Source organism: Phyllostomus discolor, chromosome 7 (genome assembly GCF_004126475.2).
Source record: "Phyllostomus discolor isolate MPI-MPIP mPhyDis1 chromosome 7, mPhyDis1.pri.v3, whole genome shotgun sequence".
Taxonomy (NCBI): domain Eukaryota; kingdom Metazoa; phylum Chordata; class Mammalia; order Chiroptera; family Phyllostomidae; genus Phyllostomus; species Phyllostomus discolor.
In genome coordinates, this window is record NC_040909.2 from 36,906,769 (window position 1) to 36,921,861 (window position 15,093).

The 15,093-nt window shown below is 45.6% G+C and overlaps 1 protein-coding gene across 9 annotated transcripts in view; it reads left to right on the top strand.

Moving 5' to 3' along the window:
* Positions 1-600: 600 nt before the first annotated feature.
* Positions 601-15,093, top strand: part of ZBTB38 (zinc finger and BTB domain containing 38) — a 76,329-nt gene continuing 61,836 nt past the window's right edge. For 3 of the 9 annotated variants that reach the window (XR_004904245.1, XR_004904247.1, XR_004904246.1), the window contains exons 1-2: positions 601-1,240; positions 2,359-2,430. The gene's annotated coding sequence lies outside the window, so the exon portion shown is untranslated. The remainder of the gene's footprint in view (positions 1,241-2,358; positions 2,431-15,093) is intronic. The other 6 variants (XM_036030732.1, XM_036030733.1, XR_004904241.1 and 3 more) reach the window with 5 other exon arrangements.

Sequence of the window (15,093 nt, forward strand, 5' to 3'; positions counted from 1 at the left end):
CAGTATTCATTCACTCACTGCAGCCACTGAGCACAGTGGTAAAAGCACAGGATTTGCGATCCGACGATCCAGGCCCTGCCACCAACTGGCTGCAAGACTGCAGAGGAGTGTTGCCATCTCTCCGAGCATTCCTTTTCTCATCTAGAGAATGGGGAATAATGACAGTGCCTACCTCATAGCTTTGTCATGATAATAAATGAAATAATCTTTATGAACCACTTAGTGCACAAGCTCGAATATTCACTGGAACTATTCAGTATATGTTCTCTACTGCTTTATTTTAAAATAATCATTCATTCATTCCTCATGCACTTACTGAGCCCCGTGCCAGGCCCTGGGATATAAATACCTCTCTCAAAGAGCTGTGCCCTCTTAAATCCAGGAAGTACAATCTCACCCTGGCACCCAGCACACAGAGAACTGAAGCTGAGGACCTTCGTACAAAAGCAGATGAGAATAGACACTGACGGCTGGCTACTGCCCACAGAGGGTGACAAGAATGTCTTCGACATTTCCACACCTCTTTTAATCCCACTGCAAGTCCCTGGGTGGGGGAGCACCCTGAGGACAAGGGGAAGACGAGAAATCCCCAGAGAAACACCCTCCCCTGAGTCTCTCTTTCACAGACAGCGGCCATGCCTCTGCAGTGCAGGAGGGTGACATTCCTTGGGGAGGCCTGGCTGAATCTGCCTGGGACTGTTCCGGAAGTAGGAAGGATGGCCGGGGGGGTGGGGGAGCGGCTGGAATGTTCTGCTGGCCTGCTGCTCAGTACAGGCGAGTATGCCGAGAGGAGGGCCCTGGACATCAAAGGTTCCTTTTGTCCCCTTCCGAGTGGCAGGGCAGCCCGGCCTCTGGTGATGACTCAGGCCTGGCCCTGACGTCACCCAGGCCCGGCCACTGGCTCCCTCTGCAGCCAGGAAACTGACTGGGGAGTGGCACTCGCAGCTGCAGCAAATCTCAAAATAAGGAGGCAACTGCCTCTCTCCTCCTCCTCTCCATCTCCCCACAGCACACCTTTCTATTCTCTTCTTCTTCTTTTTTCTTTTCTTTAAGACTCATGGAAGGTTTTACTTGTAGATCAACTTTCAAAATGTAAGAAGTCAGAATGGGTGACATCATCAGAAAACTATGTGGAGCTGATTTCGAGGAGAAGTGAAGAGCCCAGAGCAAGAAAGCGGTTATAACTCCTGAACCCAGGGAGTCGGCAGCGTGTGGGTTTTGGAAGAGCCAGCACCTCTGAGTAAGTGAAGGCCCACCCTGGGCCCCCTCATTCCGAGCCCTTCTCGGTGGGGCGCCATCTTGTTCCCTGACACCTAGGGCTTGGCAGGCCCCAGCCCGGGGGGAGTGGGGGGCAGGGAGAGTTGGGGCTGCATTTGAGAGACCCTCCAAATGCAGCGTCAAAGGGACCTTTCTGATCTCTCTCTCCTCCACAGGCCCAGACAGGAACACATTTCCTCTTAAAAAAATATGGATATGCACTAAGCTGAAACCTGGGGGGAAATGGCCCAAATCGAGGCTTCCCCCATCGCCCTCTTGTCTCCTCTTCCTCCTTCCGCCCTAGTACTCTTTTTGGACTGCCAGAGTGTTTCTTCCGAGTTCTGAACTGTTTGCTTCCTGGATCTTACACTGCGTAATCAGATACAAAAGTAAACCCTGTTTTAGGCAAATACGTGCCCTGTGCCATCAAATGATATTTTCGCACTTAACCTGGTAAAAGATGGCAGCTCTGGTAAGAAAAGATCCACGACCTGCTGCCTTGACAGAGCATGTCTCTGGTTGTCTCTGGTGGTCGAGGTGCGGGGTACCACCATGGCCACATCACCCTGTTTACAGAGAGCTTATTTTCATTCCTTCTTGTACCATCCGGGATGATACTAAACACAAAGGCATGATAATGTATCTCTGGTGTCTGTTTTAACTTCACCTATAAAAATATCTGAAGTCTTTGCATAGCCTATACTTTTACAAGCTCTGGAAATTCCTACCTAAGAAAGTTAACTTCCCGAGAGAAAAGCTTTAACGTATGTGTAACAACTACAGAGCACATAGGCATAGAAATCATACCCAGTTTTCCTGGCTTTCAAAGTCCTTCCTGGGCCAGCATCTAGTCTATGAATAGCTTACTTACCCAGTAGAATTGTTCTTTATAAATTCTGTTTTATAATGTTTCGGGGGGGTATATTAAAAATGAATCTTGTTTTCAAGGCAATGGGGAAGTTTGTCATTTACTGCAAAAGAGCGGTGAATTCCTTTATAAACTGGCAATACCCTTCAGAAATGAACCGTCACACTCTACTATATCTGCTTTGTACGTCTTACATTTTACTTTTTACTTTTTGTTTTATTTTAATTGATCAGGTTGTCTTGAAGTGAGGCTTTGCTAAACTGTTCGTCTGCCTGCAAGATCGGAATGCTGTGACCACTAATTTGGTGAGTGTCATTTGTCCCTAAGGGCTGCTTAAGTTTAAGTTTGCTAATTCTGTTCTTTTGGTTTGCAGTAGATTTAAGAAAAAGGGAGAAGGCTTGGGGACTTCCGCACACAATGGCAACAGAAGGATGTGTACTAGTTTGGATAGGCTAATAGCTATAATAGACCGAAAAATGTGTAATAGCTCAAATAAAAGTTTATTTCCTGCTCGTGTGACAGTGCAGGTTAGTGGGATTACTCCTTCACACACATTCAGAGACACAGATAAAGACAGGGTCCACCTTCTGCACCTCATGGTTTTCAAGGTCATCTGGGATTGTTTCCACTTCCCAGGAGAAAAGGAAAAAAATGTGAAAAGTGCACGAGGGAAGTTTTCTCTGACCGTGCCTGGGAGTGGTGCACATTGCTTCAACTCACATTTGATTGACGAAAACTCTATCACATGACCACATTTGATTGCAAAGGGGTCTGGGAAATGTAGTCCCTGGGTCGGGGTGGGCTACACTGGTGAGTTTCTACAGGAGAGGTAGTCCTCTCTGGCCCAGCATAATAAGGAATTTAAGAGATGCTCACAGATAAGATAGCAGAATGAAGCCGTGTGAGAAGTAAAAAAAGTTATCAGATAGTTAGAATTCCTTAACTGATACTCTTAGGTAACATCTGGCTGTGTGGATAGAGAGCAGTGGGTAAGATTTTTCAATAGGCCTCTGTCCATTCTCACCCACGAGCACTACCATGCCGCCAGTGGCCAGTGAACCAGGAAGGACATTCTTCTTGTTTTTCCCTACAGGGTTCTCTTGGGGCAGGGTCATTCTGGCTCTGTTTCCTGGTCCTGGGTCTACTCATGCCAGTTGGAATTGTCCAACAGAACTCTGTTCCCCCAACTTTGAGACCCAGGGGGCTATAGAAAAGCTCATGGTTTCTTTAGCTCATGCTTCTGTCTGTTCCTTGGGACTCTGGGAAGCTACCCTGCCTGATCTGCTCCAGATCTTGGCACACTCTTCCACACTATCACAGGGGTTGGGGTGTAGAGAAAGGGAGGGGAGGGAAACCCTGACTAAGATAGGATCTTCAAACCAAGTTATTAGAGAAACATTTAAAAGTAGATTAAAGCCCTGGCTGAGTAGCTGGGTTAGAGCATTGTGCCAAAAGGCCAAGGTTGTGGGTTCAATCCCCAGTCAGAGCACAAACAGGAATCAACCAATGAATGCGTAAATAAGTGGAACGGCAATCCGTGTGTGTGTGTGTGTGTGTGTGTGTGTGTGTCTCCCTTTCTCTCTCTCTAAAAATCAAGAAATAAAAACATTTTTTAAAGACTAAAAAGGCTCAAGCTGGGAAGATTATTGCTACCCTAAGGATTTGATATATAATTCTAGCTTTTTCTTTTCAGGAAAAGTTTTGAAATATTTACTGAAACATTGAATGGTAAAATTATAAACCCTGTTTGGAGAGCCCTGAAACTAAGTTTATGTTTTATTTAGCCTTTTCAGCACTATTGGTCTTAGTGTGGTATTCTCCTCACTGGTAAATATCAGAAGTCACATGGCAGGGGCCTCACAGTGTCCCTAAGGTGCCACAAAGACCTCCAGTAAAAATGGACTATAGGCCTGGCTGGTGTGGCTCAATGGATTGAGCGTCAGACTGCAAAGCAAAGGGTCACCAGTTCAATTCCCAGTCAGGGCACATGCTTGGGTTTTGGGCCAGTTCCCCAGTAAGGGGTGTGCAAGAGGCAGCCACACACTGGTGTTTCTTTCCCTCTCTTTCTCCCTCCCTTCCCCTCTCTATAAAAATAAATAAAATCTTTAAAAAAAAAAGGATGGTAGATGCTCGCTTCAGCAGCACACATGCTAAAAGTGGACAGCAGTCTTTGCCTGAGCAGCCCGGAACCTAGTCCCCTAGTTGTGTTGTCAATACCAGGCTGGACACTCTAGTTTCTGATTGAATTTTGCCTTGGACTGGACATCTCTGGCACCCACAGCCACACCCTGAAGAATACACATTGTCCATTGTGCAGGAAGGCCAGCTACTGGCTGATCTGACACAGCCTCTCAGGCTCTCACGGAGCCTGAAGCCTGGTCTCCGATTACTGCTGCTTGGCCTTGGCCCAGTCCCCTCCCATCTGGACTGGGCTAAGGAGGAACGGAGCAGAATAACAAATTGATATGTTACAAAAATGGTACAGCCTCTGAAAGTCCATTTTCTTGGATTGGTGGGTCCTGAAAATGTCTACTGAGCCTGGAGCTGGCTGGGCTAGTGGAGTCAGCTAACGATAAGACCAGGCTGATGGGGGAATGCAATGCCTGCTAGGTGGGTGCTGCCAAAGGAGTAAGTTGAGAACGAGTACCAGGTTTCAAAAGCTGGAGCCAGGTGGAGATGATCTGTTTTTGAAAGTCGCCGCCTAACAGTCTACCAGGAAAGGTAGGGTCAAAGGCCACAGTCAAGGAGGAAAAGCATTGGGGCCCACTCATCTTTTTTAATTCAATGCCACGCGATCATGACTCCTCCGAGCCCCTAGTGTACGGGCATTGCCCAACGAGTGTGTGTCTGGAGTGGGTGGGGTGGCGTCAACCTCCCACTTCCTGACATTTAGCTGAGCAGCATGGCACAGAGAGGTGTGCAACTGCCAAACCAGGCTCCCACTACTGTCAACTCGACCCCTCCACAGAGCTGGTGCAGCATGGTGGGTGACTTCGCAGACCCACCAACAAGACGGGGCTAACAAATACTGTATACGCTTCGTAACGATTTGAATCTTTGACATTTTCAAAAAAGCGTCAAAGTCGACGCTTTGGGAAAAGTTTGATTTTCTTGAGTTTCCTTAATTTTAACTTCATTATTTTAGAACTTTTAATTTCACATGAGTTCAAATTTGGGCACCATTGTCTTTTCAGAGCCTTGGCCATGCAAGGAGCTCAGCCTTGTTGATTCACGCTGAGCAGAGGTGGGCTCAGCACAGCGGCCTGACGGAGGCAATGCCTCCAGACCTGTGGGTTCTTGTTTACCCCCCAAGGTTTTACAGATTTTATAGCACAGGGGTACAAGCCCCCTTCTCACCGTGGTCAGCAATATAAAAGTTCTATTTCTCCCTTTAGAGAATTTTGCAATAAGGCCATTATCGTCACCAAAGCTGAGAGTTCATGATAATAGGGCTTCATAATTTCTCATGCTGAAATCCCCTGATTTCTTGTCAAGAATGAAGTTGGAAAACACCACACTGAGACTTCAGGGTTTTGTTTTTAACTCAAAAGCCTCTGGTTTTCGTCAGAAATTTAAAGCTTCCTCCCACCTCTGAATTTTTTTTTAATCCTCACCCAGAACATTTTTTTTATTGCTTTTAGAGAGAGAGGAAGGGAGAGAAAGGGAGAAACATCAATCCGAGGGAGAAGCATTAATTGGCTGCCTCCTCTATGCAACTGGGACAGGGATCGAACCCACGACTGGGTAGGTGCCCTGACTGGAAACTGAATCTGCAACCCTTTGGTCACAGGATGACACTCCGCTCAACTGAGTCACACCAGCTAGAGTGAAACGATAATTTTTTTAAAATGTAAAACTGAGAGTCTGTCAGAATAAGTAACGTAATTAATGTGAAACGGTTTGGGCAACTTAGAAAAATGCATAGCAAGTCAAGGTGTTAATGAATGTAATTACTATAATTAGGGTCAGCACTGGTGTTTTGGCTTTCAATATTGTTATTAATATTGTAAGTATCATTATTTTAATTTTTTTGTTTTTGCCTTTCTAAATTGATTTTTCTCTGAGAACCTTAGTACCACCCCTTCACTAGCCAAAGCATGTAGTATAAAAATTTCAAGGACATCTAGAAAGGTTTGTCTATGGGCCAGAGAACTAACCATGAGGCTTCTAATCTCGCTCAGAGAGGCTTGACCCAGGATTCACTGAAATCTGTGAGTATGGATTTGAGCCATCTCTCTGCCAAAAAAAAATTTGCTTCCTGGCATTCTCTGGAGCTCCCAGCGCATTGGCCAAAGGGGGCTGTGAAACCTCCCCATGGAAGCCTGGACCCCGGGTGGTGTCTCTCAGGCTGGAATGCAGCCCACCATCTGCCCGCAGCCTCCAGTCATGACTGAGGTCTGTCTGCTCGGTGTTATGGGGTTGGTTGGGGGGTTATAGACAGAGGCAACGAGCACGAGCTCGACCCAAGAGCAATAAGGATGTTGTTTCCACTGTGAACTGCCCTTCCTGTCCCAGGTCCTATAGTCCGTCATCTTTGAATGTAGCAGCAAAGTAGAATCTAGTGAAAAGTACTTTCTCCTTGACCCAAATTCCTTGGCATTGACTATAGCATGGTACTTTGCAAATGAGAATGTAGCTCAAAATTCACCCCAGACACTGGACTCAGTCTGACATGCGAGTCCTCCTGCGGTAGCCAGGCCACTGCTGGGCTGGACTCCTAAGAGTTTTCATTCTGCTGAGGCAAATTCCTTGTCTTGTCATAACTAGTCACTACACAAAACCTGGGAAATACAGAAAAATATTGAGAAGAAAACAATGACCAAACAACAATTCAATATTGACATCTTAATATATTTCTTTCCAATTTTTAATAGATTAAATTTTCTTTTTAAAATTATTTAAATGGTATTTTATATGCTTTTTCTCACCCCTCATAACTGGTAAGTTTTAAACATTTTCCAAGTGACTAAACGGTCTGAACATTGGCTTTTTAATAACTGTGTTTCCATTGCATGGATGTCTTAACCCATTCTTTTTATTGATGGCCATTTTGATTGCCTCTAGTGTTCTGCTATTATAAATATGTAAACATTCTTAGAAATAAATTTTTGTGTATATCTTAGGGAAAATTCCTAGAATTGAATTCAACAGATAAAATGGCTTATTTTTAATGCATAATGCCATTCCTAATGCATATTGATAAATTAGCCTCTAAAAAGTCACCAGTGTCTATTTCAAAACCCAGTGCCTCTTCAGTTTCTTGTGTTAAAATGCATGCTCCTAGGCTCCAGGGGCCCAGAAGCTCTGAGGACGGGGCCTGGGAATATGCAGTTAAAAATAGCCTCCCCATCCTGTTGCACATTAAAGCCTGAGAACTATTGATATGCTGTGTGCAATTCAATATTCATTTCAGCAAATACTTATTAGACAGAAAAAGTTAGGGGACCCTGAGCTAGTATATCTAAGCCCAAAATAAAATTAAAGGCTCTTTTTGGCTTCTGAATTTTAGATTTTCCCTTATTCATGGTATGGTATAGTTGAAAGAGTATCAGCTAGGGAGTCAGAAAACCTCATTATAAATATGAGGTAACTGAGACCCAGAATAGTCATTTGCTTCTTGGTGGTTACCCAGAGATTTAGTAGCAGGGGTAGAGCTGGAGCTCTGAGGAACAGAGACAAGGCACCAGCAAGAAAGTCTTCTCACTCCTGAAGTGAGCTCCTGCCTCAGCTAGAGGACTTCTTATCTGCCTTCTGCTAGGCAGGGCCATATCTCAGGGCCTGGGTGGGGAGCCCTCTGGGGTTGTCCACTTTAGTCGCCTAATGAGGCCAGACTACAGTATACCCTAAGCCAGAGGTAGTGACTCTGAAGCTAGATCAAGGAGGACATAGAGCAGCCATGCCAATGGGTCCATGACACGAGAGCCGAGTAAGAGGTGGGGTCCAGAGTCAAAGCCAAGAGAGCAGGGACAGGGCAAGAGCAAGATCTGCACTCTGGGCAAATTTTAGGTCAAGGTGGACATGAGTTGAAAAGAAGATAAAGCCAGAGCTAGAGGGGAGCTGCTGTGGATTCAGCCTCAAGGATGGAACCCCCATTACGTAACTTAATGGTCTGGGGAAGCACCTGACCCAAGCTGCACCTGCCCCTTTAAATCTTAAAGGTGCTGTGCACTGGGTAGCCTTTGGCTCCTCTGGCCAAAGCAGGGCCAGTGGGTCAGGGAAGAGGCATCTACAAATGAAAATTTGGAAAATTTTGTTACATCAGAGAACATACAGTGAATAAACAACAACAAAATTTTAAAATTCTCACCATCTTCTAAAAGGAAGTGTGACTCTCCATCCTGTCTGCATAACTCTGCTCAAACCCATCAGAGCAAGCGCCCCAGTCACCTGATAGTATCTGGCTGCCCTTCCTCTCACTTGACATCCTCAGCTTCTGGGGCCAAATGAGCGTGTCATTTGACTTTCAAGTTCAACCTCCACAGACTGCTCAGCTCCCGACAGTCCCGTTTATGTTCAGGTTCTATAAATCCCCATGCCCACATCCACATCCGTCTCCTGTGACAGCACCAGGTGACACGCAGCAGCTGGAACCCAAAGGACTGCCTCTGTTGCCCCATTATTCTACATGCTTGGGCACCAGGGAGTTTGCTTGTGATCACCAAGCTCCACTGCTTCAGGGCATGGCCTGCACCCTCTCTCAGCCATCGCCCTGCAGGACCATTGCTCTCCTGAGTTTTGTCCTTCTAGTCCAAACATGGACCCAGGGTCATGATGAATATATAATTCTGGGAAGGTCTACAACTTCCCTTAAATCGGGGGCACAACAGATGGAGAGTGACCCTCCGGACATGGCTGGGGAAATTTGAGTCACCACTATGAGGTTGGCCCTATGCAAAGCCTGTCTCCCTGGAGCCCTCAACATCCTTGGCTGAGGCACATCCCAATACTTAGTTGGAGTTCTGATTGCTCACAGGACTGGATCCCTGGGCCAGGGAGGTCCATGTGGTGGTGACAACAGTGCCTCCAGATCTGACTCCCAGGAGGTAGAGTTCCGTGACATCCAGGCAGGGTATTCATGTGCTGCTGAAGGGTCTTGGTGGTCAACAGAGTAGGAAGCCCAAGGGCAAAAAGCATTCAGTGGGACCTATGATCCGACAAGTGCTGTCAGTGGCTCCGTCCTTACCTGTCTGTGCTGATTCCATGTCTCGTGTCTGCTAATAAGCGCTTTTGAGAATGAGGAGCTCTCACATAGTCTGTGGACAAAGCTGCAGGAGGACCCGGGCCCAGGCGGAGTCTATCCCTGTCCCTGGCTCTCATATTATGGCTCTCATATCACCTCATGGGAGCAAAGTTCTCTGATATTATTAAGTCTGCCTCCTGGGCCAAGTGTATAGCCTCAGAGAATCCAGCATCACCAGGTGGCAGTGTCCCACTACTGCAGGCTGGGGCAGTTGGACAAACTAAAGGAATACCCCATATCAAGTGCCCCATTTTCCATCAGTGAAATGCCAGACAGCCCAAGCTGCTGTTTAGACAGATAGTAGGGAAGCTGGAACGACAGTGTGAGATATCTGAGCATCCCTCCACCCCAACCTCTTGACTGGGGACAAAAAGGGAGCTCTCTGCCCATTTCTCAGCATGGCTGAAATAAAAAATACTGATGTTACCCAGTGCTGGTGAGGATGTGGAGAAGCTGGACCTCTCATACACTGGTAGTAGGAACGTAGATGGTACAGCCACTCTGGAAAACAGTGTGACAGTTCCTTCGAAAGCCAAACATACACTTACCGCACAATCCCACTCCGGGGTATTTACACGGGAGAAGTGAACATTTGGGTCCACACAGAAACCTGTGTGTGAACGTTGAAGCAGTTTTGTTTGTAGTAGCTACCAACTGGAAACCAGCCGAGCATCCTTCAGTGAGTGAATGGATAGCAAACTGGTACATCCAACCCTTGGAATATTATTCAGCAGCAAAAAGGCATATACTCCTTAAAAAAATTTTGGTTTTATTTTTAATTTAATTTTATTTTTAATCCTCACCTGAGGATATGTTTACTGATTTTAGAAAGAGAGGAAGGGAGAGAGAAAGAGAGAGGAAGAAACATCAGTCTGTTGCCTCCTGTACGCGCCCCAACCAGGAACTGAACCCACAACCTTTTGGTGTATGGGACAGTGCTCCACCTAAGCCACCTAGAAGCCAGGGCAGCACATACTCTTTATATGAAACTTGAATGGATCGTAAGGGCATTTTATGCTGGTTGAAAGAAGGCCAATCTCAAAGGGTTACATACTACATGATTCCATTTACATAACATTGTCAAGGTGACAAAATTACTGAGAGAGAACGGATAAGTGCTGGAGCTTAGGGCCTGGGAAGGTGTGACTATGGAGGGAGTTTCTTTGTGGTGGTCAAATAGTTCTGTGTCTCAGTTGTGATGGTGGTGACTCCAGTCTACACACATGATGTAATGTCACAGAACTCTACACACACACACAGAGTGCGTGGAGAAACTGGTGAAATCAAATAAGGTCTGTACCTGAGTTAGTAGCATTGTACCAATGCCGATTTCTTGGTTTAGACAACGTACCACCGTAGTGGAAGATATTATAATTGCAGGAAGCTGAATGAAATTATATAATTCCTGTACTATTTTTGCAACTTCTTGTAAATCTTAAACTATATCCAAAAAAGTTATTAAAAGCAATTTAAAATTTTTTTAAGCTTAAAAAAAGGATGTTCCCCACCTCAGGAAAGGGGGATCGGCCACTGGTTTCTCTTTCGTAAGCGACTCCTATTGTTTATTTTGCCACTTTCTGATTTATGGTCGGGCTTCTGTGGCAGCGTCCCGAAGGCTTCAGCCTCACCCTCTGTGTCTCAGGCGAAATCAAAGCTCGAGCACTCCAGCACTGAGCGTGAATGTGTCCCCTTTGGCCCTCCCTGAGACTGTAACTTCAAAGCGAGATAAAGACTCGGATCGAAGAAGTGGTCTCACGGTGAAAATCTAGGACGAATCATCCTTCTCACCCTGCACAATCATTTCTTTTCTGCAATGGCTCTTTGTCTTCTCTGCTCTTCATACAGATTATTCTCTTCACCTTCACCAAAGAGCCCCTCCTCTAATGGAAGCAGATTAACCCTTCTTTGCCCCCTTTCAATCTCATTCAGCTGAGAGCTTTCTGTTAATCGCAGGGCTCTCTCTGGGCCTGTGTCCCAGCTGAATGCTACCGGGCGAGATGGCTGCCTTCCCTTTGAAGTGCTTGGGCCTCTGTCAAACACTTTTTGTCAGACTTGGCCTTGGAAAAACAGTTTTGAAATTAAACTTATTGTGAGCCGCCCGGGTTTGCAGTATGGAATTGCACAAGGTCATGGGCATTTAGGGCGAGGGGTACCACTGCAGTCACTATCTTAGAGGGCCCCATCTTAAAGAAATTCTAGCTTTCCTTACTCCCTTGCTCTGTGAGGGGGTCCCCAGCATCACCTAAGATTGAGGCTGAGCAAGTGGGGCTGATGTCTACATGGCATCCTGTCCGGATATAAGACACTCGCACACAAGCCACTGACCCCCAGGACTGGCCTCAGCCCCCAACTTCCTGCCATGCCAGTTGGGCAGCAATGTACATTTCTTGCGCCTGGCTGTGGATTGCAGATCTGGAAGGTGTGCTAGAAAGGTAACAATTTGAACTGTTGATTTTCAGTAGGTGTTGCTGAATCTCCTAGTTTTTGTACCTTTTGGTTTCAAAACCATACTGAACAATGGAAAATGAAACCTGCAGCTTATTTTTAGCTGCTCATGCTAACTCATGAGATTTTTCTTTGCAAGCCAAATAGAATAAAGTCTCCTTCAGCTCGCTAAACTTAATCTGATTGACTTAAATAGCAATCAAACCTACTTCGCTGATACTCTCAAGGGACGCGTGGGCCCAGGTGATGTTTTGGCCAATATTTACTATTTTGCTTAAAATTATATTTAGTTGAGCTTTTTTATTTAAAAAATTAACAAGATAACTATAACATTTTCTTCTGAGAGGAAATGGGAAACAAGTTATAAACCCTCCTGGGGTTTATATATTGGCACCTATTCATTAATTCATGTATTCTATTACCACTTATTAAGTACCTATTTGAGTGAAATCTTGGAATTAAAAAAAAAAGCTGAGTCAGTATGTTGAATTACAAAGAGCAGGATACTAGAAATTAGGAAATATGGCCTTTATCCTGGTTGCTGAAGTCTTTAGCTACAACAGTCTCTTCAAATCCAACTTTCTTCTCCCTCAAAGAAAGAGTTGAGATGACATTCTCTATAATTCTGTGAAACACGCTCTGCCACCGAGGGCCTGAGGAAATGTCGGGGCACTTTTTGGAGGCAGTGGTATTGCTGTTGGGTCACTCTTATTTCTGTCTCCCCTTCCGTGTTGTAGAGGGGACAGATTTAAACAAAGCCTGCGGTCCGCTTTCCAGTCAACATGTGGCCCTTCCGGGTGGACCAGTCAGTGCTTGTTTGGAAGACTTCCATCGGTATTTTCCATCCCCAGGTCTATTCCTTAACTCATGCAGTGAGGTGTCCAATTCTAGGGAGTGACTTCAAAGCTAAAGATACCAGCGGCAGTGGTGGGAGCAGAGAAAGGAGCCCCAGACTCGGTGTTGGTCAGTCAACAGTTCACATGCATATGAGCCTGTTCGTTGTGCTAGGCAATACTCTAGGTAACCTGGGTGATACATAGACCTTGCAAGAGGCAACCCTGAGATATGAGTAAAGACAGGTAATTCCTCCCATCCAAGTACTAACCAGGCCCGACCCTGCTTAGCTTCCAAGATCAGACGAGATCAGGCATGTTCAGGGTGGTGTGGCCACAGACAAGACAGGTAATTCCATGCAACACAAACTTCTTGTGCTTTTATCTTCAGTCCAAAGAAGTGAAAATTCACTGAGTTTTGTTAAGCTGCTCTGGCAGGAAGGGGTACGTGGTTATGGCCCTTCTGGGCTGCAGCTCATTTATCTGTGAAACAAGAAAGCAAGTGAGTTTGTTTCCCAGTAGAATCCGGGAATATTTGTTGCCCAGCATGACGAAGGATACAAGGAGAAGGTCATGCACTCACATGGGGGTGGATCTTGTCCATCTGTAAGAATTCTTCCTTCTCGCCTTCATTTACAGTCCACCCTCCCTTTTCAACCTAGTTGCCAATCTCTTTAGAAAAAAGAAACTCAAAACAAACTCCTTGCTGAATATGTATTTTGCCAATTCAAGATCTAGAAGACCCTGTTGTTCTACTTGCTCTCCCTGTGGGGAGTGGCCAGCAATCATGACCGCAAATGAACATGTGATTAGGGATGCAGGAAAGCTCTTCATCTCCAAGTGCACACAAGGTCTTTATTAGTGCCATGTTCCAAGTGCACTAAGAAATGAAAGCAGGAACTATTCTCTTGCTAACTCTGAGGCAGCAACATCAAAAATGATGGCAAGACGTGTTGAGGAGATTCCCCCAGGAGAGTCTGAGCTGAATTGGGGGCGGGGGGGGGGGGGGCAGGATGGCATCCACCACTGACTCCCTTACAGCCCTAAGTCACCACTTTTTCTCTGTTGAAAACCACAAGGTTCACATTCCCCTTCCCCCTCCAGCTCTTTCCTGGAGGGTAACTTCAGTTTGTTCCCCAAGGCTCGCTGCCCGATCCTTGCCATCAGGCGGGTATTCCCTTCCCACATCTTACACAGATGCTTATGGATGGGAGTAAGCTCCCGTCTAAGAACAAGAGGAGCTTCTTGGAATTCAGACTTCTCGGGAATATCTGTTCATTCACCCAGCCCTTCCTTCTACTGCCTCATGAGCATTGAGGAAGATAACCCTCTTCTCAAATTTCCAGGCAGGGTGGAACCGATAGAGTTGATTAGAAAGCCCCCTTTGAGAGCCATCTGGTTGGCATATAAAATTACTGCCAATGAGTGAGATAGTCAGCTGGCCATATATCCAGGCGGCAGGGGACCTGTAGTCCAGCTCTTGGCCTAACTGACCTAGAAAGCAAGCGGGGCTGGGTTTTTTAGAGTCACAGACTTTCAGAGGTAGAGGGGATGTTAGAAACAGGGGCAAAATGTACAGGTGTTAACCTACCATTAAAATAATACACTTGAAACACTGGCCTTGGTAGAGGAAAATCTCTTACTCAAAAGTAGGCTTTTTAAAAGTCCATTTTCAAAAGTGTGTTGGGAAAAGAACTTAAAATACCAACTAAGGTTATCTGTTCAGGGCCAAAACACCCTGGAAACCAGGCCAGTCCTGATTGTTACACCGATTTTTCTTTAATTGATCATTTAGATTAGAACAATCTAACAACCTGATAAAGTTACACACAAATGATGAACATATTAGACATATAACAGGAAATGAGATGTACTGTACTTTTCTTTTGAGATGTACTTTTTAGTACAGCAAATGGGTCATTTCACTTACTGAGTGTGTGATCTTGGGCAAATGACCAGACCTCTCCCAGCCTGTCTCCCCATCTGTAACGTGAAAGAGTGGGCTTCACAGGCAGTTTGCTCAAATGGAAGTGTAAGCTCTTCCACTTATTTTGCCTCATAAAACATTTCCAAATTATGACAGACCTCTGATCAAAATTGTTATTGCTTATTTGTTACTGCTTTCTACCCTTAACTTTTTAACATGGTCTAGTTCATTCCTCCTAGTTTAGTCTGTCTTTTCTACCTGCTGGTCCAGCATCCTAGGTACCCCAAATTCCCAGGGCCTGGGGAATGAGGCTGGTTCTTGTCAACAGAGGTAGTTGTGGCTCCAGGGAGGTGGGTCCCCTCTTCCAGGAGTGTGCACAGTAAAAAGATTCCCATGTCAGGGCAGAATGTGGAGGGAGGAGGCTTTATCCTGTTAGAATTGCTGAAAAGACCCAGACTTTGGAATTGGTCAGACTTAGGTTTGAATCCTCACTCTGCTATTTACTCATAATCTCAATTTGCTC